Source organism: Pleurodeles waltl, chromosome 10 (assembly GCF_031143425.1).
Source record: "Pleurodeles waltl isolate 20211129_DDA chromosome 10, aPleWal1.hap1.20221129, whole genome shotgun sequence".
NCBI classification, from domain to species: domain Eukaryota; kingdom Metazoa; phylum Chordata; class Amphibia; order Caudata; family Salamandridae; genus Pleurodeles; species Pleurodeles waltl.
Window position 1 is genome coordinate 366,232,157 of NC_090449.1, and position 24,979 is coordinate 366,257,135.

The window sequence follows — 24,979 nt, forward strand, 5'->3', positions numbered from 1 at the left end:
TTGTTGGCAAATGACACAACGATGGCAAACTGCTTCAGCAACCTGTCTAAACCTTGGATTGAGCCAATCATGTTTGAACAATCGAATCATTGCATCCCTCCCAATCTCTGCTTGACCATGTTAGTACCTAGCCATTTGAGACAACAGACTATTTGGCAAAACCAACTGACCCTCTTCTGAAACCCACAGTTCATCTGGTCTTTGCACACATTTCATTTTGCTCCATGAATGTTTTTCCTCTCTGTCAGCAAGGTGTTAATTACCTTCAACGCATAGCTTGGACAGGCTTCATCTTCTTCAGATAACAGTTCCCACTTGTATTAGAATGATATACAGTTCAATGCGCAAAACCTTGTGACTTGATCCGCAAATCCATTTCCTAATGATACAAAGTCCTGCGACTTCAGATGTGCACTGCATTTCACCATGGCAATCTTTTCAGGCATTTCAGTAGCATGTAACAATTCTTTAAACCTTTCACCATTTCTCACTGGTGAACCAGAAGAAGTCATTAAACCTCTCTGTAATCACAACTGGCCAAAATCATGGACTATTCCAAATCCATACTGGCTATCCGTATAGATTGTAACTTTCAGCTGAGCAGAAACATGGCACACTCTAGTAAGGGCTATCAGTTCCGCTACTTGGGCAGAATACGCTCATCGAAGCCAAGAAGCTTCCAAAATCCCAGTAATTGTGCACACAGCATATCATGCTCTCAGTGTCCCTTCATTGTCTCTCAGACAAGAACCATCAACAAAGATAATTTGGTCATTTTCTTCCAATCCAGTGTCTCTAGCGTCAGGTCTCGGTTTTGTGCACAAGTCAGTTACTTCAAGAAAATCATTCTCAACATCTTCCATCTTTTCAATTTCAACATTTTCATTTGGGAGCAAGGTAGCACTGTTCATCTTTTCAATGACACATTTGGTGATCCTCGAATACTCGTTTCATATCTAGTCAACTTCGCACCAGTCAAATGTTGAGATTTCGTCCTTGTAAGTAGAATCTCAATAGAGTGAGGGACCATTACAGTCAGGGGATGTGCCATCACAATACCTTCACACTGTGTAAGGCTCTGACCAACTGCAGCAACTACGTGCAAAGAACCTGGTAAAGCTGCTGCAACTGGGTCCAAAGTAGCTGAAAAATATGCTACTGGGCGGTTTCCACCTCCATGGACCTGGGTCAAGACAGACAAAGAACATGCATCATGCTCATGACAAAATAATGTGAAAAGTTTTGTGTAATTAGGCATACCCAAAGCTGGAGCCTTGTACAGACTATGGGGGTCATTTTGACCCCGGCGGGCGGCGGACGCCGCCCGCCAGGAGGGAACCGCCATATGGCCGCTCCGCGGTCGAAAGACCGCGGAGGCTATTCTGGCTTTCCCGCTGGGCTGGCGGGTGACCGCCAGAAGGCCGCCCGCCAGCCCAGCGGGAAACCCCCCCCCACGAGGAAGCCGGCTCCGAATGGAGCCGGCGGAGTGGGCATGTGCGACGGGTGCAGTTTGCACCCGTCGCGTATTTCAGTGTCTGCTAGGCAGACACTGAAATACACAGTGGGGCCCTCTTACGGGGGCCCCTGCCGTGCCCATGCCATTGGCATGGGCACGGCAGGGGCCCCCAGGGGCCCCGCGGCACCCCCTACCGCCATCCTGTTCCTGGCGGGCGAACCGCCAGGAACAGGATGGCGGTAGGGGGTGTCAGAATCCCCCATGGCGGCGCAGCAAGCTGCGCCGCCATGGGGGATTCCAAGGGCAGCGGTAAACCGGCGGAAGACCGCCGGTTTACCCTTTCTGGCCGCGGCAGAACCGCCGCTGTCAGAATGCCCTTCGGAGCACCGCCGGTCTGGTCTGAATCAGGCCCTATGTCTCAATTCAGTGAACGCTTTCATTCCAGCCATGTCTAATACTATAGGATCCGTGACTTCCTTCTGATTCAGCTTCTGTAATGGTCTTGAAATGACTGAAAAATGTGGGATCCATTGGCGACAGTAGCCTACCATCCCTAAAAATATCCTGACAACTCTCTGTGTGGTCGGGGGATTTATCTGCAATATAGCTGTTCCTTTCTCTGGATATCTTTCTTGATCCCTTCTCAATCTGGTGACCCAAGTATTTCGATACTTTCTGACAGTACTGCAATTTAAGTGGAGACACTTAATGACCATTATTTCCCAAATGGTTCAGTAAGGCAATCGTATCATACTTGCACTCGTCCCTTGTTTTGGACGCAATCAGCAAGTCATCAATGTACTGCACCAAGGTCGATTGGAAAGGCAATTCTAAGGACTCCAAATTCTTCTTCAAGATCTGACTAAATATGGAAGGTGAATCTAAAACCCTTGAGGAATTCTGCACCAACAGTAAACTCGATCCAGAAATTTGAAACAAAAGAGAAATTGGCTATCCTTATGAAGTGGCACAAAAAAGAAGGCTTGTGACAAATCAGTGACAGTGAACCATTCAGCATCACATGGAATCTTAAACATTATCACAACTGGATTTGGCACCACAGGACAACATTTGACCACAATCTAATTTATTTTTCTCAAGTCCTGGACAATTCGAACTTTCCCACAGGACTTTTGCAAACCCATTACCGGTGAATTACATGGACTGCTCAATACTTTCAAAACTCCTGCTTTACAAAGTCTGCAATTATCTGGGTAACCTTCATAAGAACATCTTGTGGCATGTGGTACTGCGGAAGTTGAGGACAAATTGCATTCAGCTTTACAGTAACTTTAACTCGCTCAACTCCCTTTATCAGACCTACTTATTTCCCTGTCAAATCCCACACTTTCTCTTTAACTGTCCACTGCAAATCAGGATGAAGCTCTTTCACAGTGAACATCGGGAAAAATTCTATCATAGGGTGCTCGTCATTCATAGTTTCCGTTTCTGATTCTGGGGCTTGGTCATCTTCATCATCACTATTTGTCTGAATCTCAATTCCATCATTTGAACAAGTAATCAAACATTTATTTTACACAGTAAGTCTCTTCCCAGTAGGGATACCGGACTTAAATCGCAGACTACAAGTTTGTGCAATCCCTGAAAGTTGCCAATTTTAACCTGAACCGATTCTGTGATTGGGATGGTCAAATATTTGTTTGCTACTGCTACAATCTGAACTGCTCTACCTGAAAGGGGCAAATTTGGATCTTCTGCACTTCTCACTGTAGAGCGAGTAGCTCCTGTGTAAGCCAAGAATGAAACTCTTGGACCCATAACCTTTCCCTTCACATAGGGACCTCTCTGAGTAAGTTGCAAGCACACATGGCTCCTCATCTGAACTGTCGCTCATCCAATCATCATTTATTCCACTCTCACTGTGCAACGGGAATAGGTGCACTTTGTTGCTACTTTGGTTAAGCCTGTGACCTGTGGCCTGTTGAGAAAGCATCATCTGTTGCTGTTCCATTGGGGCTTGAGGTATTTGAATTTGCAGTCTAGGTACTATGGGGACGTGTTGTTGTATTGGCTACAACTGTGTCATTCGTATACGTGGCATTTGCACCTGCTGCATGGGCTGAAAATTCTGCACTTGATTCACATTATTTTGAAAATTTGGATTAGGACCTCTCATTCTCAGTCCTCTCAGATTTTGAAATTAGTTTATGTCATTATTTTGTTGAACGACACCTTCCTGCACCATCATTGGACACTCCCGTTTCCAATGTCCAACAGCTCCGTAAACATGACATGGCAATAATTTCTTCATTCCCTGGACATCCTTCTGAACACCTACAGTGCCCAAATCTGGACCACGATTCATATTTCCTCTGCAGCCTCTCTCTCTCATCTGGGGCTGAAACATCATGTTTCCCTGCTGCTTCTGTGGTAACTGTTGAGGAAAATTCCCTTGCATTCCCGATTGAGCTGCTTTAATCTGCATCACCATCACCTTTTCTTTCAACTTTCTCTGCTTCAACTCAATCTTACCACCACAATATTTCGCATACTGCAACACATCATCAATTGGCTTTGCTTGCCAGCAAATCAAATGACTCTTAATCATCTGGCCAACTTCAGGTCTCAATCCTTCCACAAATCTGAACACAAAATGAATCATGTCTTTCGCCTCATTTGTCTCTGAACCACTGTAATACTTGAACGCCTTCAACAATCTCTCATAATATGTGTGTATCGACTCCTTTGCTTCCTGAGCTGTCCTGTCAATCCTCTGCCAATCAATAAATTCTCGTTTTTAAAAATTCAATCACCTTATAGTAATATTTCATTACCTCAGGAGATGGTGGTCCTGTATTTTTGTTACTCTCTGGTTCGCTTGTTGGCCAATCTACACTCCTCTTACACTCTAGCCATAGATAAGATGGAACCACTATCTCTAATAATGTGTTCAAGTCTTCCCACAGGCACTTGGCAAGTTTCAAAAACCTGCCTGTCTGCTGATACCACTCTACTGGCTTATCTCTCAATTTTGGATAATCATTTGTAAACAACAGAATGTCACTTCTGCTCCAAGTGACATGGACAAAATTTCCTCATGGAATCTATCGCATGTGTAAAATCTTCACTGGATCTTGATCCTGCTGCATATTTATAGTCAGCTCTACAGAATCCCTTTTTCTTTTGTCTTGTTTCTTTATCCATCTGCCTTCCCATTTATCTAATGCTCCCCAAGTCTGGGCACTCTGAAGCAATTCCTGAAGGTGTGCCTTCATTCCGGCAGATCTCATGTGTTCAAAATCTTTAGCCTCAAAATCTGATCTGTAGCTCCTCTTCAAATGCTTCATTTTCTCTATTTCTATGTGATACTTTTCTGCCAGGTCTGCTAATTTCTGATGCTCACTTCCCTTGTAATCTGCGGGCACAAATATCTCAACTCTGCCTCTGTGTAGGATTCTAACCTGTTCACCCCCATAGTTCCCTCAATGAGTTCACCTGCTTCTATGCTTAGCGTAGCATAATTCAAACACTCCTCTCCCTAAGGAGAACTCGGTGGGGTATTCAGCTTGTCTAACCATTCAGTCAACTGCTGAGATGTCAAACCTTGCAATGAAATGTTACTTGCTTGGGCTGGTGGCACCTGTTGTGCAACTGCATTCAGGGTCTGGGGTGTCAACAATTTAAAATTCTGGCTAACGTTTGACGCTTCAATAGTATCTGGAAATGCTACAAATGGACTAAGGTCTAACAATAATCTTGATCCGTCAAAAGTCTGTCCCACAGGAGAACCTACCTGAACATCTTCATTATGACCTCCCCTCATTATAATCTGGGACATGGCTCCCTGTTCACCTACGGTTGCTTTCTTCTGTGCAAATAAGGGTACGGCTGGACCAACAATAATAGGTAGCAATATAGCATCTGGGGTTAGTCTGACAAATACACTTTGTGGGAGAGTAACTCCCATATTCTGATTCAGTATCGGAGTCATATCTGACTCTGTCCCTGTTCCGTAAGTGAATCTTGGCATTACCTGCGGCTGCACTTGGGACAGTAAAAATGGAGTTGGTTCAGTCTGAACCAATATCGGTCTCGGGAAAACCTGTTCCATGGGCATTATTAAGTTCAAAGTTATTTGCATAATGGGCATATCAGGGTAAATTCTCTGAACCTGTGGCGGTTGCATCTGATTTTGCACTACAGGTGTAGTAGGCACATTTAAACCACTCTACATCACATTCTGTGTCAGGCTAGCATTAACCTGCTTCAGACTCATTGTCCCATTAACCTGTGTCAGAGCTGTCGGATCAACACTGGTACTTGGACCACTCTCATGTGCTGTATATGGTGGTTGGCGATTTCTCAAAAACTGTGCAATAAACTCACCATCATCTGATTCCTCCTCCACTGTTGAAGACTTTCTAGCCTCCCCACCTTCAGACGGACTTAGTCTTTCTAGGAGCTTTCCTTCTCATTGTCCTGTGTAATCGTCGGAAACAACTTAATACTGTGCAAAGTCTTCATCCTGCAAACTCTCTGATTACTGTCCCACCTAGCCTCTATTAAAGTCTTTTCTACCTTTCTCATCCTCCTCTCTAATTTCAGTTGCTGTTGCTGTCTGGCTACTAGCTCTCAAATCGCTACTGCCTCAAACTGTGCTGGTCTCGGAAGGGGCTTTGATTCATATAGCACCATCCGTAAATACTCCAAAACCTTCAAATTGAATGTGCCATTTGTAGGAACGGCTAAGCTCCTATCCTTCTCTGTCAATTTGCACTATTGCTTTAGCCAAAGACATGGCGCGACACCCTTCTCTTCCATTACAATGCAAGCTGGTGTTTTTTCTGGTGGTGTAGCCTCGCCTATACTGGTTGTAATATACGTATCTCCCCTTAAACTTTGAAAAGTGTCATATTTTCAACTTTTTGTTATTCAAAATCAAATCAGGAAATTACTTTTAATCCCAAGATTCCTTTCACCTACTTTCTAAACCAATTGCCTCTCACGGACGGCTGCCAATCCGTGTGCGACCCTTCTTACTAACCGACCTATCCAAGCGTGGCTCCAATGACTTCACAGTCACACGTACTGCGGCTGACAAAGTCTTGCAGCTTGTCCTCCCAAACTCCGATTCGCACAAACTAATGCAAAAATTGCGATCACAAATCAAACACCCAAAAACCAAATCTGCTGGTTTACTACAGGAAAGGTAACATAATCGCTTCAGAAACCTTACGGATTTTTCACTGACGGCTCTCGCTCTAACAGCTACTCTTTCTTGGTCTCCCAGATTTGCAAGAAAAATTTGACCCACAAATTTTACTCTCAACTGATCAATGGGTCTGTCCTGGTGCACATAGGACTCGCGAAATCTCAGTTGAAAGTTTCTTTCACTCACTTTGACTAACACTCTGACTTGTTGACCACATCAGATCAACCTACTAAACCACCCACATTACAACATAAAACCAAGTGTCTCATACACCTTTCAATATACTCCAGAGTCTTACACCACGCAGGGCCAGTACATCAACCACCACAAGGACATTTTTTTAGCACAAAGCGCCACACAAATATGAAGATCGACAACTTACCTACTCTCATTAAACAAAGCTGCTAAAAATGATGCATAGGAACCTCTTATATTCTTCTGCACCATTTTTGCTTTTCCCCTAACAGGGGAACACTCCCATTACATACACAATGCCTGGCACAGGCATAATGTGGTGCAAAGGGTCACTAAGTGTTGAACTGCATGGGTAGTGCCACTTTGTAAACAGGGCGCTGTGATTTTGGCCTTGTTAGGCCACAATAGCGTCAAACAAAATGAGGCTAATGTGGTGCAAGGAGGTGCTAGGTCCTCTTAAATTTGGGACTCAGGATCAAATATAGAAAACACCTCACATATTCGCCATTGGTGAACTGTCACATCAGAATTTAAATTACAATCACCAGGTACCTGCGGCACAACCCATGATAGGAAAGTGCACCACCACACACCAATGCAACCATCCATCCAAACAGGAACACACACAATACCAGATGCAAGTCTGAATCACCACTCAACTCAAAACAAATGTGTGCCATGACATCTAGAAAATAACAAATATGCATGAATGACCATGTTTTCTAATTTCTTTGCAGCAATGGGTCATGACACCTTTTGGAAATCCTACAACTGATGCAGATTCAATGCAATGAAGGCTACCTAAGGACCATAAACTTGGCAGAGAGTACATTTGGCCTCCTTAAATCAAGGTTCAGGTGCAGTTATATGCACTACTCCTTGTCTGCAAAATGATCCTTGTGTGTGCTATTTTGCATAACATTTTTCTATGCACCAGAGTCCCTTGGGATAAACAAGTAGATGTCCCAATGAGGGGGATGATGACAGTAGTGCACCACAGGAGCGAGGGGGAATAACAAAACTCTGCTGCTGGAGTACCCAGAAGAGAACACATTTTACACAACTTTTTCACATAAACTCTGTACTCCAAGTTTCAGTATGTAAAGAATTCAATAAAATCACGTAAACTCAGAATGCTCCTGGCATTCTCATCTTCACCATCACATACCATTTGTAACCTGCCCATATCTCAGTGAGCATGGCTATTCCACAACAATTTCAAACAACTTTGGAACATAGGCCCAGATTTAAGAGGGCCTAGTGCATCCTTGTGCAACATAAGCGTCATACATCTTACGGTAATGTGGCGCTACAAAGCTAAAATCTACACCTCAGAAATACAAAGTGACGCAATGCATGCATTGCACCATTTTGTAACACAATGCGCCACAATATGCCTGCGACAGGCATAATGTGTGTAATGAGGTCGAGCACCCAGTAGGGTGTGTGCTAAAATGTTGGAGTTGTATAATCTAAGATAATCAACTGTGTAATATTTTGCAGCTACTTTTAATACCTGCTCAGAGCTGCTGTTAAAAGGGGCACACCATTGGTATCAATGGGCCCTTATGTAGTGTTCAGGGTTAGGCCCATTATATTGGTGCTAACCCTATACAGGATAAATAGCATCAAATACCTTAAAGCTATTGCCCCCTATCCTGTGCCATGGTGTGCCATCTTTTAAATACGGCGCACAAATGGTGGCAGTAAGGGGGCGCTAAGGCCCGAAAGAAAAGTTGTGCTGCACTTTTCTTGACCCTGCCCCATAGCCAGGAACAAAAAACACATTAAAAGAATGCACTATCACATGTATGTGTGGGTGGAATGTAGACATAGGCCCTCATTACAACCCTGCCGGTTGGTGTTAAAGTGGAGGTAATACCGCCAACAGGCCAGTGGTAATTACTGCCAAATTATGACCATGGCGGAAAGATCTCCAATATACAGCCAATGGACCACACCGACCGCCAGGGCAGAAACAACAGCCACCACGGCGGTAGCTACCTAAAGCCAGGCGGAAGTCAATGTTCCACCCACCATATTAGGACATGCCAAACTGCTATCTTTTCCGGGTCGGTATCAACGACATCAAAAGCCTGGCGGAAACTGAGCTCAGAAGGGAAACGACTCACCATTGGAGACACAGGGAACAACTACGCCGCCATGGAGCCCGAGCTACATGTCTTACCCATGATTTTCTACGTGCTGCTCCACCACGAACACCAATGCGGGCGAAGACAACGATGGTGAGTACAGCCGCATAGCACACAAGGGAGGGAGAGAAGAATACGAGAGTGACACATACACGCAAAACACCACCGCCAACACCATACACACAATCAGCTGCATTACTGAATTTTTTTTTGCCCCATACCTTGCATGAATAATGCACAGACAAAACGATTTTTAAAAAGTGTATGTAATGAGAGCAACACATTAAGAAAAATAACTTAGGCAAGATAATAGTTAAATACATATGTACACAAAAAAGGATACAGCCCAGTCCACAATGTGCGTAGTCCACATGGCCACAGGCCAAATTCCAAGACCACACATGGCACCTGCCTCAACATGGAGAGAACACTGCAGGGGCATCAGTTGGGAAATAGGCAGGCACCTCAGGGGGATGGGGGACGTGGACACCTCAGCCGGCCGATGTAACAAGACCACTGGTTCTGGAGGGGGCAACATGCCCTATGCTTGGTCCTGGGGAGTGCAAGGCCACAGTCTCTCAAGTGGGTGACTTGCTCACTTGCTCTGAAGGGGGCAACATGCTCTGTGCTTGGTCCTGGGGAGTGCAGGGCCACAGTCTCTCAAGTGGGTGACTTGTTCACTTGCTCTAGAGGGGGCAACATGCCCTGTGCTTGGTCTTGGGGAGTGCAAGGCCACAGTCTCTCAATCGGGTGACTTGCCCACTGGTTCTGAAGGGGGCATTGTGCCCTGTGCTCTTGATCTGGGGAGTCGCGGTTAGGTGAGTGTCTTACCCACTGGTTCTGGAGGGGGCATCGGCCCCTGTGTTCTTGATCCTGGGGAGTCTGGGTTAAGTGGGTGTCTTACCCACTGGTTCTGGAGGGGGCATCGTGCCCATGCTCTTGATCCTGGGGAGAGTGGGTTAGGTGGGTGTTTTACCAACTGGTTCTGGAGGGGGCATCGTGCCCTGTGCTCTTGATCTTGGGGAGTCTTGGTTATGTGGGTGTCTTAATCACTGGTTCTGGAGGGGGCATTGTGCCCTGTGCTCTTGATCCTGGGGAGTCTGGGTTAGGTGGGTGTCTTACCCACTGGTTCTGGAGGGGGCATCATGCCCTGTGCTCTTGATCCTGGGGAGTGTAAGGTCACAGTCTCTAAGGTGGGTGTCATACCCACTGGATTTACAGGGGGCAGGCCGCACAGCAGCCCTTGGAGGCAGGATTACATACCATCTGCCGGCGGTGATGGCTGCTCAGTGGTGGTGCTGCTGCTTTTGGGGGGAGGCTCCTGCCCATCCCCTGCAACCTTGGATGGCTGCACAGTGGTGATGTTGTTGGTGGGGGGAGGCTCCTGCCCATCCCCTGCAACCTCGGAAGGCTGCTCACCGGAGGTGGTAGTGCTGCTGCTGGTGGGGAGAGGCTCCTGCCTATCCCCTGCAATCATGGCAACCTCGGATGGCTGCTTCTTCACCCTCAGGACATGTGCCCTCGATCCTTTTCCACCACGAGTGGGTGTGGTGACAACTGGGCCCGTGGACTGGATGGCTGAGATGCTTGCCTGGGTTCTTCCCACCCTGGCCAGACGTGCAGGACGGGGGGAGGGGGAGGGAATAGGTCAATGGTGAATAGGAACTGTTTATTAGGGACACTGGAGCGAGAAGAGGGAGAAGGAATGGGAGTGGAGGAAGAGGGAGTGTTTGTTGGCGGTGTCTGCTGATTTTGGGTGCAAGTGCATGGGCTGGATGCTGTTGTGAGGTGGATGGCTTTTGGGTGTCTGAGTGCTTGCGTTTGTGTACCTTAGGATGGGGGACAGACACAGTGAGAGAGGAAACAGGGGACTTGTGCATGGATGTTGTGGGTGTGTCTGCCAGTTAGGTGTGTTCTGCTTGGTATGGTGGTGAGGCTGGTAGTGGATGATGATGTAGTACATGTAGATGTGAGTGTAGACAGAACTGGGAGAGGGGTGGTGGAGGAGGAGGAGGAGGGGAGACAGTCAAAACAATGGATGTTGGTATGTCTGCATCTGGATGGTGTTTCTCTGAGTGCCTGTGGGATGAAGTGTGGTGCTTGTGTTTGCCTGAACCACTCTTGTGTGTTGTCTTGTGTGCATGCTCGTCTGCCTGTGTGCTTGGGATAGGTTGGGGTTGAGGAGAATGGGATTGGGAAGAGGAAGTTGAAGGGGAGGGAGGAGAAACAGGGACAACGGCTGCCATTAGATACGATGCCAGAGCCTGGATTGATCTCTGTTGGGCCGCAAAGCCAGTGTGAATGCCCTCCAGGAATGCATTAGTCTGTTGCATCTGGGATGCCAGCCTCTGGATGCCATTCACAATGGTTGACTGACCTACAGAGATGGATCTCAGGAGGTCAATAGTCTCCTCACTCAGGGCAGCAGGGCTCACTGGGACAGGGCCTGAGGTGCCTGGGGCGAAGGAGATGCCCACCTTTCTGGGTGAGTGGGCACAGGAAACTCAATGAGGTGCTTCTGGGAGGGCGTTGCTGGGTGGCAGATGTATCTGTAGCTGGGGTGGTCACAGAGGTGTCCACCACCACCAGGGAGCTTCCATCAGAGGAGGTATCTGTGTCTGAACTGTCCCCTCATGTCTCTGCCGTGGTGCTCCCCTCGCCCTCCGTCCCACTGGATCCCTCAGCGTCAGTGGACTCTGCCTCCTGGGTCCTGTGGGATGCAGCTCCCTCCGTCGCCGGTGCCACTGCTCCTCCACCAGTTGATGCTAATGCACATAAGGACATGGTGACAGAACAATAAAGGGGTGGAGAGAGGCAAATGATACACTTGGTCAATGGTAGCACCAACACCACCGTTGGCATACACTGCTCCTTCACACACAGGGAACAGGCCTACGCACTATGCATTGAACTACCAGTGATATTGCTAGCCACCAAGGCATGGGGAGGGACACACACCGGCAAATGCAGCACACCTCGGACCCACGCAGCACTGACCAGTAGTGGATGCCTAAGAGCTAGGTAAGAGCTAGGTAGCACGATTATCCCTTCAGAACCCCAGCTACTAGGGGACCTACACTGCAATGCCAGGCCTGGCCCAGGGGCACACACTGACACACATCCCCCACCCGGACACCACCATACCATGCGTAAGTTGTAATGATGGGCACTGTACTCACCCCCTTGAGGCTGCTGTGTGCCCTCAACCGCCCATCCAGCTCAGGATAGGGCACCGCCAGTATGCGGGCCATCGGGGGATCAAGGTTCGACGGGCACCGCTTCCTCATTGGAAGGCCATCCCCAGCTAAGCCTCTGCCGTCTTCCATGCCCAGTGTCTCAGGTCCTCCCACTGTTTCCGACAGTGGGTGCTCTGCCTGCCGTAGACCACCAGGATCCACACATCCTTGGCGATTGAACGCCATATACCCTTCTTTTGATGGGTGCTGACCTCCAGAGAAATACACACAGGAAACTAGAATTAGTCAAATAGTCCTGCATGTTACACTTAGGGCCTATCATGCCCCTTCATATCACCATTTACACACACATGGCCTTGCACACAACCAATACACTGCCCAGAGGACATCCACCAACGCCCCTTACACGAGGCCTTCACACACACCACTCCATACATTCAAGCCACATGCATCTTGCCCAGAGTGTACTCACCTGTTGGTCTGGAGACTGATACAGCAGTCCATACTGGGGTAGGACCCCAACCACCAGTCGCTCCAAATCCTCCGAAGTATAGGCTGGGGCCCTTTCCCCGGTCACACGGGCCATGGTAGGTTCCAAACATAGGTCACAGCAGCACATGCAGTGTAGGTCATCTCCTGTTGAAGATCAGAAAGCAAGTGAGGAATGAGATGGAAAATGGTGGTCACGTGCGCGGCGGTGCATACCGTCACCGCTGGTGTAGATCACCATTGGCCACTGTAAGCCATAGGGCCCAATGTTATCCAATGAGGAGTTGCACAGCAGTTTCTGACCGCCTCCCGCAACGGCGCACAACGTCAGCGGAATTACCTCACTTCAACCTGTCCCTCCACAGAGGACAGGCGGACGCTATTTCAGGGGGGTGCATGCCCTGGACATTTGCTGCGTCACTGGTGAAATTTGTACTTACTGGACAATTCACACTTACCCATTACAAGTTCACAGCATGCAAGGTTCTGTTGTAGCCCCATTGTTCAGTTTGTGACCGGCTCCTCACTCTTTTGCCCCATAGATTGTTACCGCTGTGGATGAATAGGAGATGGAGACATACCCCCATGTACAGACCCCTGATGGACTTGGCAACAATGGAGGACAGGCACATCATTCTCACCTATAGACTTGACAGGGCCACAATCACAGAGCTGTGTGCCCAGTTGTAGCCTGACCTGATATCTGCTATCTGTCATCCCACTGGGATCCCCCCTGTTGTGCAAGTTCTATCAGTGCGCAATTTCCCTGGCAACTGGTTCTTTCCAAGTGACAGTGGGCTTGGCAGCAGGAATGGCACAGCCAATGTTCTCAATAGTGCTGACCAGTGTTGCCTGCCCTGATTAAACACATGTGCAGATACATTTCTTTCCCCAGGTTGAAGATTTGGCCACAGTGAAGGCCGAGTTCTATGCAATGGGGCATATCCTCAACATCATTAGATTGATGGATAACATATTGCATTTGCCCCCCACCCGTCAAAATGAACAGGTGTTCAGACATCGAAAGAGTTTCCACTCTATGAATGTGCAGATGGTGTGCTTGGCAGACCAGTACATCTCCCACGTCAATGCTAAGTATCCTGGGTTGGTGCATAATGCCTTTTCCTGAGGAATAGCATCATCCCAAATGTGATGGCCTAACTACAGAGGCACAGGGTGTGGCCAATAGGTGAGCTCTGGTTCCCACCCAACATATGTTGGTGTATGGGTATGGTGTGGGCCATATGGGATAGTGTGTGGCTAAATGTTGTCCCTCAATATTTGCAGGTGACTCTGGTTACCCCAACGTATCATTGCTGCTGACCCCTGTGAGGAATGCCCGGACAATGGCAGAAGAACGTTATAATGAGGCCCATTGGTGAACCAGAAGGATAATAGAAAGGACCTTTGGCCTCCTGAAGGCCAGGTTCAGGTGCCTCCATCTAACAGGTGGATCCCTGTGCTACTCACCCAAGAAGGTCTGCCAGCTAACAGTGGCATACTGCATGTTGTACCGCCTTGCCCTGAGACCCCATGTGCCTTTTCTGCAGGAGGAGGAGGCTGGAGATGCCTGTGTGGCAACAGTGGACCCTGTGGACAGTGAGGATGAGGAGGCAGAGGATGAGGACAACAGAACATCAGCCATCAGACAATACTTCCAATGACACAGCGGTAAGACAGTGTTACTTCACATTTCAATGACATTTTTTGGAATTTCAGTGGCACTGTCATGCTGTTATTTTCCACTTCTATGCCCACTTACTGTACTTTTGGCAATTCATTTTAAAGATGTTGGTGACCTCACATATGCTCCTGGTGTGATCACTGCAGCCAGCTACAGGTCATACACCTATGCTCATTTTCTGTACAGTTGAATTGCAATGTCTGTACCTGTTGAAACGAATACATACAAATTTTACATTCTCCATACTTCTTTTTTTTCCAACGGTGTTCATTGAGGTGCTAAAATCTAGAGGGGCAAGTGCAATGGGATGGGGTGATGATGGAGGAAAGTCTGAGGTATTGTTCTAGTCTATTTGTAGCACAGGTGCATTGTCCATGGGGACATAGGAAGGGGAGCAATGGCAGTTCAAGGTGGACAGGGTGACAGTGTGGGACACAAGAGTGACAATCAGGAGAGGCTCATTTACTGGCGGGGTCCTGGCAAGTGTCTCTGGCTTCTGTCTGGATCACAGGGAACGTTTGCGGGGTGGTTCACCTTCTGCAGGGGGAGGGGTGCTGGTGGCCTGATGGTTCTGTGGCGGGGCCTCCTGGCCACTAGCGGCAGCGGAGGTGGAAGACTGTTCAGATATCTGGCTAGTGGCAGGGGCCCGCAGGTGTGACACTGCCTCCCTCATAATGTTGGTCATGACTGCCAGCACCCCTGCTATGGAGACCAGGGTGTTGTTAATGGCCTGCAAGTCCTCCCTGATTCCCTGGTACTGTCCCTCCTGCAGCCGCCTGTTCTCCAGCACATTGTCCAGGATCTGGTCCATCGCGTCCTGGAAATGCTGATATGCTCCCAGGACCTCTGCAAGTGCCTCCTGGAGAGTCTGTTCTGTGGGTCTGTCCTCCCCCTGGCACACAGCACTCCTCCCAGTTTCCCTGTTGGCCTGTGCCTCTGTCCCCTGAACCGTGTGCCCACTACCACTGACCCCAGGTCCTAGATTGTCTTGGGTATGAGGTGTGGCCTGGGGTCCCTGTAGCGGTGGACACTCTGCTGATTGACATGTCCTGGGGACAGAGGTGTGGGTACGCTGGGAGGGTGCTGTGGTGCTGTTTCTTGATGGGGAGGCTCTCTGGTGGTGTGTGACTGGGCATGGGTAACTGGCTGTCCAGAGGTCCCTGATGGGCCAGGTTGGTCATCCAGATTTCTGGCACCTCCTGTCCACTGACATTGGCTGGGGTACCTGTGGGGATGTAAATGCTGTGTTATTGTTTCTGTGTCTGACATATTGTGCATCCGTGGTTTGCACTCTTTGGTTGTATTTGCCCTGGTAGCTTTCACTTATGTAAGTTGGTATATGATGGGTTAGCTGATTCTCTCTAGTGTGCATGCTTTAGTGATAGCTGTTCATGCAGGCCTTTGAGTGGTGTCCATGCATTGGTATGGCATGCAGGATTTGGCATTGGGATAAGTGAGATATGAAGGTGGGGTGTGTGGGAAGTGGTGGAGTGATGGGAGTGAGGATGAGGGTGGGGGTATGTGATGGCATACAGTTAGGGGGGTAGTAGTAGTATAGAGTTGACTTACCAGAGTCCAGTCCTCCTCCTACACTTGCCAGGCCCTCAGGATGCATGATGCATGATTGCCAAGATTTGATCCTCCCATGCTGTTAGTTGTGGGGGAGAAGGTGGGGGTCCACCGCCAGTCCTCTGTTCAGCGTGTTGGTGTCTTGCTGCAATGGAAGGTACCTTACCCCGGAGGTCAGTCCACCTCTTCCTGATGTCATCCCTAGTTCTTGGGTGCTGTCCCACGGCATTGACCCTGTTCACAATTCTACGCCATAGCTCCATCTTCCTAGGTATAGATACCCACCGCACCTGTACTCCAAATAGCTGTGGCTCTACCCTGATGATTTCCTCCATCATGACCCTTAGTTCCTCCCCTGTGAATCGGGGATGTCTTTGTGGTGCCATGGGTGTTGTGTGAGGTGTGTAGGTGAGGGTGTTTAGGGTGATGTGTTGGGGTGTGTGATGTGGCATGCATGAGTGGTGTATAGGTGTAATTAGTGTGTGGCTCTGGTTTAGTCTGTGGTCTTGGTGCCTGTCTCGTGCCAATGGTTTGTAGTCTTAAAGTGTTGTGGGTAACATGGGTGTGTGTTTTATAGTGGTGTGGGTGTGTGGGTGTGATGTGTGTATGGGTGTCAGGTGTGTGTTATTTTAATTGACCAACTTTACTGTTGTTTTGGGTGTGTGTGTGTATTTTGCATGTACCGCCAATGGTTTACCGTCAATGAATGTCCGGTGTAGTGATTCACGGGTCATAATGTGGTGGGCGTAAATTGTATGTGTGAAAAATTACACAGAAAGTTTGAATGTGGGATTTCCTCTACTCGCAGCAGAGTAATCACAGTACCAAAATACACTCATGGTGAATGTGACATAGGTTGTGGAATGCAGCTGTGAGTGTGTGCTCATGTTTAATAAATTATATGAAGCTAAAGCAGAACAGTTGAGATAGAAGTTGGAAGACTTGGAGGGCCAGTCCCGCAGAAATAATGTACGGATAATAGGGGTACCAGAAAAGACTGAGGGCCCGCCATGTACGTGTTGGTGGAGGACCTCATCCTGAAATAGCTGCAACCACGTGGACTTTCCAAATTCTTATAGGTGGAGTGAGCTCACTGCATCCCAGACACATCACTGAAGCCTGGAACACCCCATTGTCCCATCATAGAAAGACTCTTCAACTTCCGAGACCGGGATGTGATTCTCCAAGCAGCCTGCAGTGCCACTCCATTGCATATAGGTAACGCTCGGGTTACCTTCTTCCATGATTTCACTCTTTGGGTCCAAAGGCTGCGCCCCAGTTTATTTGAGTTGAAGAAGGCTCTGAGCGAACAGGAACTCAAGTATTCATAGATTTTCCCAGAACAGCTTTGCGTAGTCGTAGCAGGCAAAACTCACTTTTTTTGAACCCCAGAAACTGGCCGGGATTGGCTGGATGTATGGCAGGGGGCAGGAGTGTCCAGACACTGCGGCCGACCTAAGAGGTGCCAGTGTGCTGGCACTGCAACAGAGAATTGTGAAACACTCGACGTGGAGATGAGGGGCAAAAACGATTCGCCTAGCCTGGGGCTTTGCCCTGATCCCCAGGATGGAGCTTGGGACCCACGGGGAGATGAGAGGGGCCGGGGGACTGAGAATTTGCCACTGGAGATGTACCAAGAGCATCTTGTGGTTTGGCTGGGAGCAGACCTCAATGGTCCTAAATCAGTGATTGGAGGCAAGATAGAGACTAAGCATATGAGAAACCAACTCAGTAAAGACATTCCAGTAAGGGTCTGGGTGGGGGCCAGAAGTCAGTAGTTACGCTTCCAAGTTAGCAGTCTGTTGAGTCGGAGCAACAGGCACTCTGCGCAGTTGGGGAGGTGAGCAGTTTGGATTCCACTGTGCAGTTTAGCAGGGAGGGGGATTCATGTTTGAAGAGGGGTTATTGGAATCTTGTTTTCATTTATGTACAGGCAAGATGCATACCTCCTGTCAATATAGATGCGGCATACAGGACATTCACTCTCACAGTCCAAACCCCACCCAGCGTTGGCCCAGCAACTCCCAGATGTGGTCTGTTAACCATACAGTGGGATGGCCAAAGATAGTATGTCAGCCCTTAGGATACTATCCTGGAACATTAATGGCCAAGGCGACAAAGTCAAACAGGGAGTGGTGCTCCAGTACATCAAACAACACTCCCCAGAAATGGTTCACCTATAAGAGACTCACCTCCTGGGTAATGGGTGTCACACTCTGGACCATTGAGGCTATAATACGGCTGATAATGCGGGCCATACAACATCCTCTAGAGGAGTGAGAATCTTGGTGAGGAGAATGCTGCCTCTGGTCATTCAGAAAATAGGGCCAGATTAGCAAGGTCGCTATGTGGTGCTTTCTGGGACCTGGGAGGGGGGCTTCTGAAACATACTTTCAGTATATATCCCACCATGACTTCAGAAATCAGTACTACCTTCCCTGACCAATCTGCTCCACAGTCTTCCAGATGGAGAATTGATCATGGGAGGGGACTTTAACGCAATGCTGGGTGATAGCATGGACCAACATCCCCCCAGACCCCTGGACTCAGTTGGACTACCATTTGCTGACTTCCTTACTGCCCAGGGACTGGCAGATGTATGGCGTACCCTTAACTCAGCGACCCAGCACTTTAGCTTTTACTTGATGTGCCTGATAGTCTCTCCTGAATAGATCACTTTCTCATGCCTGTTCTCTAGCTAATAAAAGTGAGGGAGATTATTGACTTAGCCAGGGGTATTTCTGACCATTCTCCCCAGTGGCTAGTGTATAATCAGGGCAAGAGGCTGAAAACTAGCTGCATTATATTGAGCTCTTGGTACCTTAAAGTGCCAAAAATTAGGGAGGGGATGTTAGCCGCAACAGACCATTATTTTAAGGGAAACACCACTTCAGTCGAGTCTGCACTCACATTGTGGGAGGCCTATTAACAGTAGTCAAGGGGGTGGGTTTCTCCATGATGGCAGGAGGGGAAAAAGTAAAAAGGGTCAAATTGGAGGCTCTGGAATGTGAGTTAGTGTCCCTTGAGGCCAGCATTCTAGACAAGGAGGGATCAGAGAGAGCCCATCCTAGCCCTTAAGTAAAAGGAATATCGAGATGTGGCCCGGGAAGACAGAATATCACTATATGCTGATAATATTCTGCTAAATTTGACAGACCCTACCAGGACCCTAGACCGCAGAGGGCTCATAGTGACTACGTTGTTCCATTACTCAGGCTATACGATTAACTGGATCAAATCTACTATCTATATCCTCAAGGGAGCTTTCCCCACACTGCCGCGTGACTGTGAAGCCGCGGTCTGGGGGCTTCCAATACCTCAGCATTTATATAACTAAAGACCGACAGGCTTCTACTCCCATAATCTTTGCCCACTCCTGCCTTAGACGAGATGTTCAACAATGGAGGGCTCTCCCCTTGTCACTGCTGGACAGGGCCGCTCTTTTCAAGATGATATCCCTCCCACACTTTTTATACTTATTGCAAAATACCCCCTTACCAGTACCCTCATCATACCATAGCGGTATAGATAGCAAAGTCAGAAATGTTTTATGGGATGGAGGAACAGCAAGAATAGCTCTGGCCAAGCTGACTAGGCGCTGGTATTATGGTGAGATTTCCCTTCCTGATATCAGAAAATGTCACTGGTCAGTGCAAGTCACAACCATAAATTATTGGATGAATGCATCCCCAGATGACCTGGCCTACTGTATGGGTAGGTGGATGATGCAACCAGGGGGGTGGTTGAGAGCTCTCTATGCCACCCCCAAGATGGTGCACACTAGTGGACCAACGGCGACAACACTCACAAACTGTCTCACCACACTTAGGGCCTGGGCTGGGAAAATTTACACAGGCCATCCCCGTGGGATTCTGGGGCACTTGGTAACCTGAGAGATTTGCCCAGGCTCAATAAATTAGATCTAATAGGCATATCAAGAGTGGGAGACTGATGGTCAAAGGCTCGTGTTGTTCCCTTTCTAGATCTACAGGCCGAGTACACCTTGGCTCCAACCGAATACTACCACTATCTTCAGGTGTGCCACTCTCTTCAGTCGGTGCTTCCGAGGGGAGTAGACTGCTGGAAGAACCCCCGCATAAAAAAGCCATATCCCTAAGTTAATAATACACCAGACACTCTTACACACCTCAAGGGAAGATTAGAGCGGGATATGGGAAGTTTTGATGAGAACGAATGGTACACAGCGCTGGCTTCCCCATGGGAGGAGGGAATTAGAGCCCGGTTTAGCCTGGTGCAGCTACGGATCCTGCATAGTTCCTACCTGACAGGCACGGGTAAGGCAAAAATAGACAAGACAAACAACGGCAGTTGTCTGAGGGGGTGCGCTCTTGAGGGATCTTTTTTACACATCATATGGCAGTGCCCTGCCATACAGAACTACTGGAATTAAGTGATTGCCTGCATGAATGAGGTGTGGAGTAGCACAATAGTTGGCTCTTCCAAATGGTGCCTGTTAAACATCTTGGAGGTTATGGGTCTTTGGTGGGTGGCGGTGTCATGGATAACGCTTGGATTGACGATAGCCAAAAGAAACATTGCAAGAGTATGGGGGAGCGTCCATGGCGCCAGACGTCAGCGACTGTAAGAGAGACTTGGGCTGGTGCATGGTGGCTGGGAAAGTGATATACGAAAGCTGGGGTTGCCCACGGAAATGGGAAAACATCAGGGGTCATTAGAACACTTACAGGGGAAATATATGTACTAGCCCCCTCTTTGAAACAACACCAGTCTTGAATGAGAACCATTGTGAGCCACATGTAGATCGGGAGGGGTCGGAGAGAGAATTGTGGATGTCCATAGGTAAAGATTGGTTATGATGCCACAGACTGTGCTTGTGGCTCGCATCTATAGTCCATGTAGAGTGCATTTGGATGTATATGATATGTTCTTGCCAAAGTGTTAATAAAAAGATTAATTACAAAAACTATTTTAAAATGATGGGAAAGGACAGCTGAGACTCTCCCTTACATCATTTTGAGATCCAACATGTAGAGGTCGCTCAGACACTAGACAAGTGCTGTGGCTGGTGTTCTGTGATCTGTGGGGGCAGTCATGTGATCTAGCAAAGCCTGGAAATGGGAGGGATACTATTACTTAGCCTGTTAAAGAGGCTGTGTCCATCTACAAAGTACACAAGTCTGACTTAGTATGTTGTGCATGAGTGAAGGGACAATCTTGATGATGAAGATGGGTACTAAGGCTAATCAGAAGAAAGTATGCCAGCAATGTTGAACTAGTGGCATACATGACAAGGTATGCAATCAATATGTGTGAAGGAACACACATGGACTAATACTCACTGTAGAACAGAACAATGTGTCCTTGTAACATCAGACACATATTTACAGAGAATTTGTAGGTCAGAACATATTCCAGTCACATTGGCAATTGCTACCACTATGTGCTTGGAAAGCACAAACAAGTGTGACAGAAGCAAGTGACAAATGACAGTATCTGTATCCTGAGACTACAGACATGACCCAGTTCTACAATCTATCAATGACCTAATCAAGCATCATAGGAATAATCTCAGCCATCTATGCCAAGTCATGTAAAACCATGGCAGTTGATGAGATATGTCCTACACAAACAAGCTGCCAGTCCCCAGTATATGATAGGGCAAGCCTGACATCAAGAACCCCAAACGTAACAACATATACTTGGTCATGGGATCACAAATGTGCTGGTGTACATCTGCATTGGGATCTGCATTGCATTGCTGATGATCAATCATGAGGATGGCAGATCACCACCAACCGCCCGCTAAATCCCTAGAGGATGCTACATTGACTCTTCACACAGTCAGGGGCCTGCTGATTGTGCACAGTGAACTGAGCTGAGATGACCACAGTCAACCTGTGTCAACACATGCAACAAAGGGCCTGTGTGGGCATACAAAGTGCCACAGGAGCACTGATGACTACCTTAGGCAGGCTTTAGAAGTTATGCTAGAAATGGCACAGTGGAATCTAATTGATTCCACTGCGCCATTTTTCTGGGCCTCCTAATGCCAGAACTCCCCCCTTGCATACATTATGCCTGGCGCAGGCATAATGTGATGCTAGGGTTTATGCCACTTTGTAAATATGGTGCAGCATTTTTTCCAACCTAACGCCACATTAGTGTAAAAGAATTGATGCTAGGGCCTTCTTGAATCTGGTCCTAAGTGACCTAAGTTGGAAAGAAAGGTAAATCAAAAGTACTCAGGTGCAGACTGAACATACCTTGCTAAGATCATGTTTGATTCAGATGACTTTCTCACGGATTCTGATGAACCTATTTGAGAGTGAAAGACTTATGATTGTAAAGGTCCTGCATGCCAACAACCGACAAAATGTCAAAGGAGGAATAGAGAGTCAGGGTATTGGTTAGAGAGCAATAGTTCTTTAGACCTCCAGCTGATGCAGAATAGAAATCCTTTTAGATTTTGATATAGGGTAAAGACAAAAGAATTGCAACTAGAGGACTAGAAATGCTCCCACTTATACTCAGGACAAAGTGATGTGGATTTCAAGGGTTAGTTTGCTAACCTCCTGTTAGGTTAAAGGGCCACAGCAAGCTGCAAAAAGCCTTTTGCTCTAGATTCCAACCTACCAGTTCCAACTGGACGTGCCCAGGTCTCTGCTGATAGCATCTGCTGGAGTAAATTTGACCCTCAAATACAGTTTCTGAGGTTCTGGGGCCCTAGAATGTGTCACTGTGTACTTCTCCTCACATACTGAAAAACCTAGGACTTTGGAATTCTTTTTCTTCCAACACCTGGGAGGGCCAAAACAAATCTGACAAGACAATCTGACCAAGTTGCGGTGCCACAGGGCTGAAGATTCAGGTTTCTCCCTCTCTGAGATTGTCCCAAGCAGCAAACTCATTTCAGAGGGACCTCAGGGCGAAGGTATCCGGCCTCATGGATTACTTTTAGGCTACAGTCCGCAGCCTTGCCTCCCTGGAGGAATCTGAGGTCCAAAACAGTGAGAATCCTAACATAGAAAACTGAACAGGACAAAGGCACCAAAAACTATCTGGCCATCGAGAAGAATTCCCTGACATAGAATTTTGAATTTTTCCAATTGGAGCTTTTCCCACATAAAGCAATTGCTTCACTGGAACCTTATCCAGTGCTTATCTGATGTTGTGGAGCCCTACTTGGATACATACTACTGCCTTCCTCCACTGAAGGACTTTGATTTCTATTTTGAAGACTAAGGGCCTCATTATGAGTTTGGTGGTCAGATCACCAGACCGCCATAGTGGCAGACCCAAAAAACTGCCATGTTTGCAGTCATCCAGACTGTCGTATTACGAGTTGCACAGAAAAGTAGGACTACTATTCCTGTGGAGGGCGTGAAATAGGCGGTCCAACCACTAGCACTGATAGCCCGTCGACTTACCACTGACCATATAACAAGTCAAAAGTCATAGTGGTGGTTCAGCCATGGTGGTTTACCCATGGTGGTATGAACCACGGTGGTTCGCAGTCACCACAGTAATACAGAACACCGCAATGGATGGATTTGAAAGCAACACAGTTGACACATATTACCACACTCGACACACCTGCAATGCACAGTATAAAACACACCCCTTCACAGACCACAATCCCTTCCATGTACAACGCAATACACTGTAGCCAGAGCGTGCAAAAAAAAAAAATTAAAATAGCCGCCACTGCAATTTTTCTCACATCACACACCACAAACCATTCACACTTTGTTTTTCAGACACATCCGATTTCACTTCCCAACTTCACAAGCTCACAGGGAGCTGTTAATTTCAATCATTTCCCCGACCACCATCATGTCACCCCAAAAAAATCCCTGTTTCCCTGATGATGAGTTAAAAGTCGTGGTGGATGAAATCATAAGAGTAGAGCCACATTTATTTGGAGCTCAAGTCCAGTACACTACTATCGCCAGGAAAATGGAAATGTGGCAAAGGATAGTAGACAGAGTGAATTGATGTGGGCACCACCCTGTGCATAACGGAACAACATCAGGAAGAGGTGGAACGACCTCAGGGGGAAGGCCCATTCCATGGCATCCAAGCACAAGCTGCAGGTCCAGAAGACTGCTGGTGGTCCTCCACCTCATCCCTTACAACTCACATCCTGCGAGGAGAAGGTCTTGGCCATCCTGCATCCTAAAGGCTTGACAGGAATACCTGGGGGAGTGGAGTCGGGTAAGTCACAACATGAAAAATGTATGGTCATGCATGCTCACTGCTCACCTTTGGCCATCTTCACTGTCACCCCACTCACCAGCCCATTATCCACCTGTCCATAGACCACTGTCTGGTATTTCACATGTGAACTAGACTCACCTAAGAGGAATAATTTCTGTGTACATTGTGTTAAGTATATGGATTGACAGCACTACAATTCCCAGCAGGCATTGTTCTACAATTACAAAAAACAGAACAGTGTATCATTCTTAAAATGACCTTGTTTGGCAAATCCTTAGTGAAGTGTTATCACCTGAGAGGTTGATATCTGTATAGTGTGTGGGTAGCACAAGCCCTGACATTACTGCTAAGGGCAGGAGGCACTGCTTCTGTCACTCCACTCAACCACCACAGTGTTCTCTGCCCAAATGACCCTTGTCCCTGAACTCACCATTGACGTGAACTGACCTGAGAGGTTGCTATCTGCATAGTGTGTGGGTTGTACAACCACTGGCAGGACTTCTAAGGCCAGGGGGCACTGTTCCTGTCACTTCACTCAACCACTACAGAGTCCTCTGCTCAAATGATCCTTGTGCCTGAACTCACTGTTGAAGTCTACTCTCCTGAGAGGTTGAGAACTGTATAGTATGTGGGTAGCACAAGCACTAACAGGACTGCTAAGACCAGGAGTCACTGCTACTTTCACTCCACTTATCCACCACATTGTCCTCTGCTCAAATCACCCCTGTCCCTGAACTCACCATTGAAGTGTACTGACCGGAGAGGCTAATTTCTAAATAGTGTGTGAGTGGTACAAGCACTGGCAGGAATGATGAGACCAGGAGGCACTGCTACTATCATGCCACTCAGCCACCACAGTGTCCT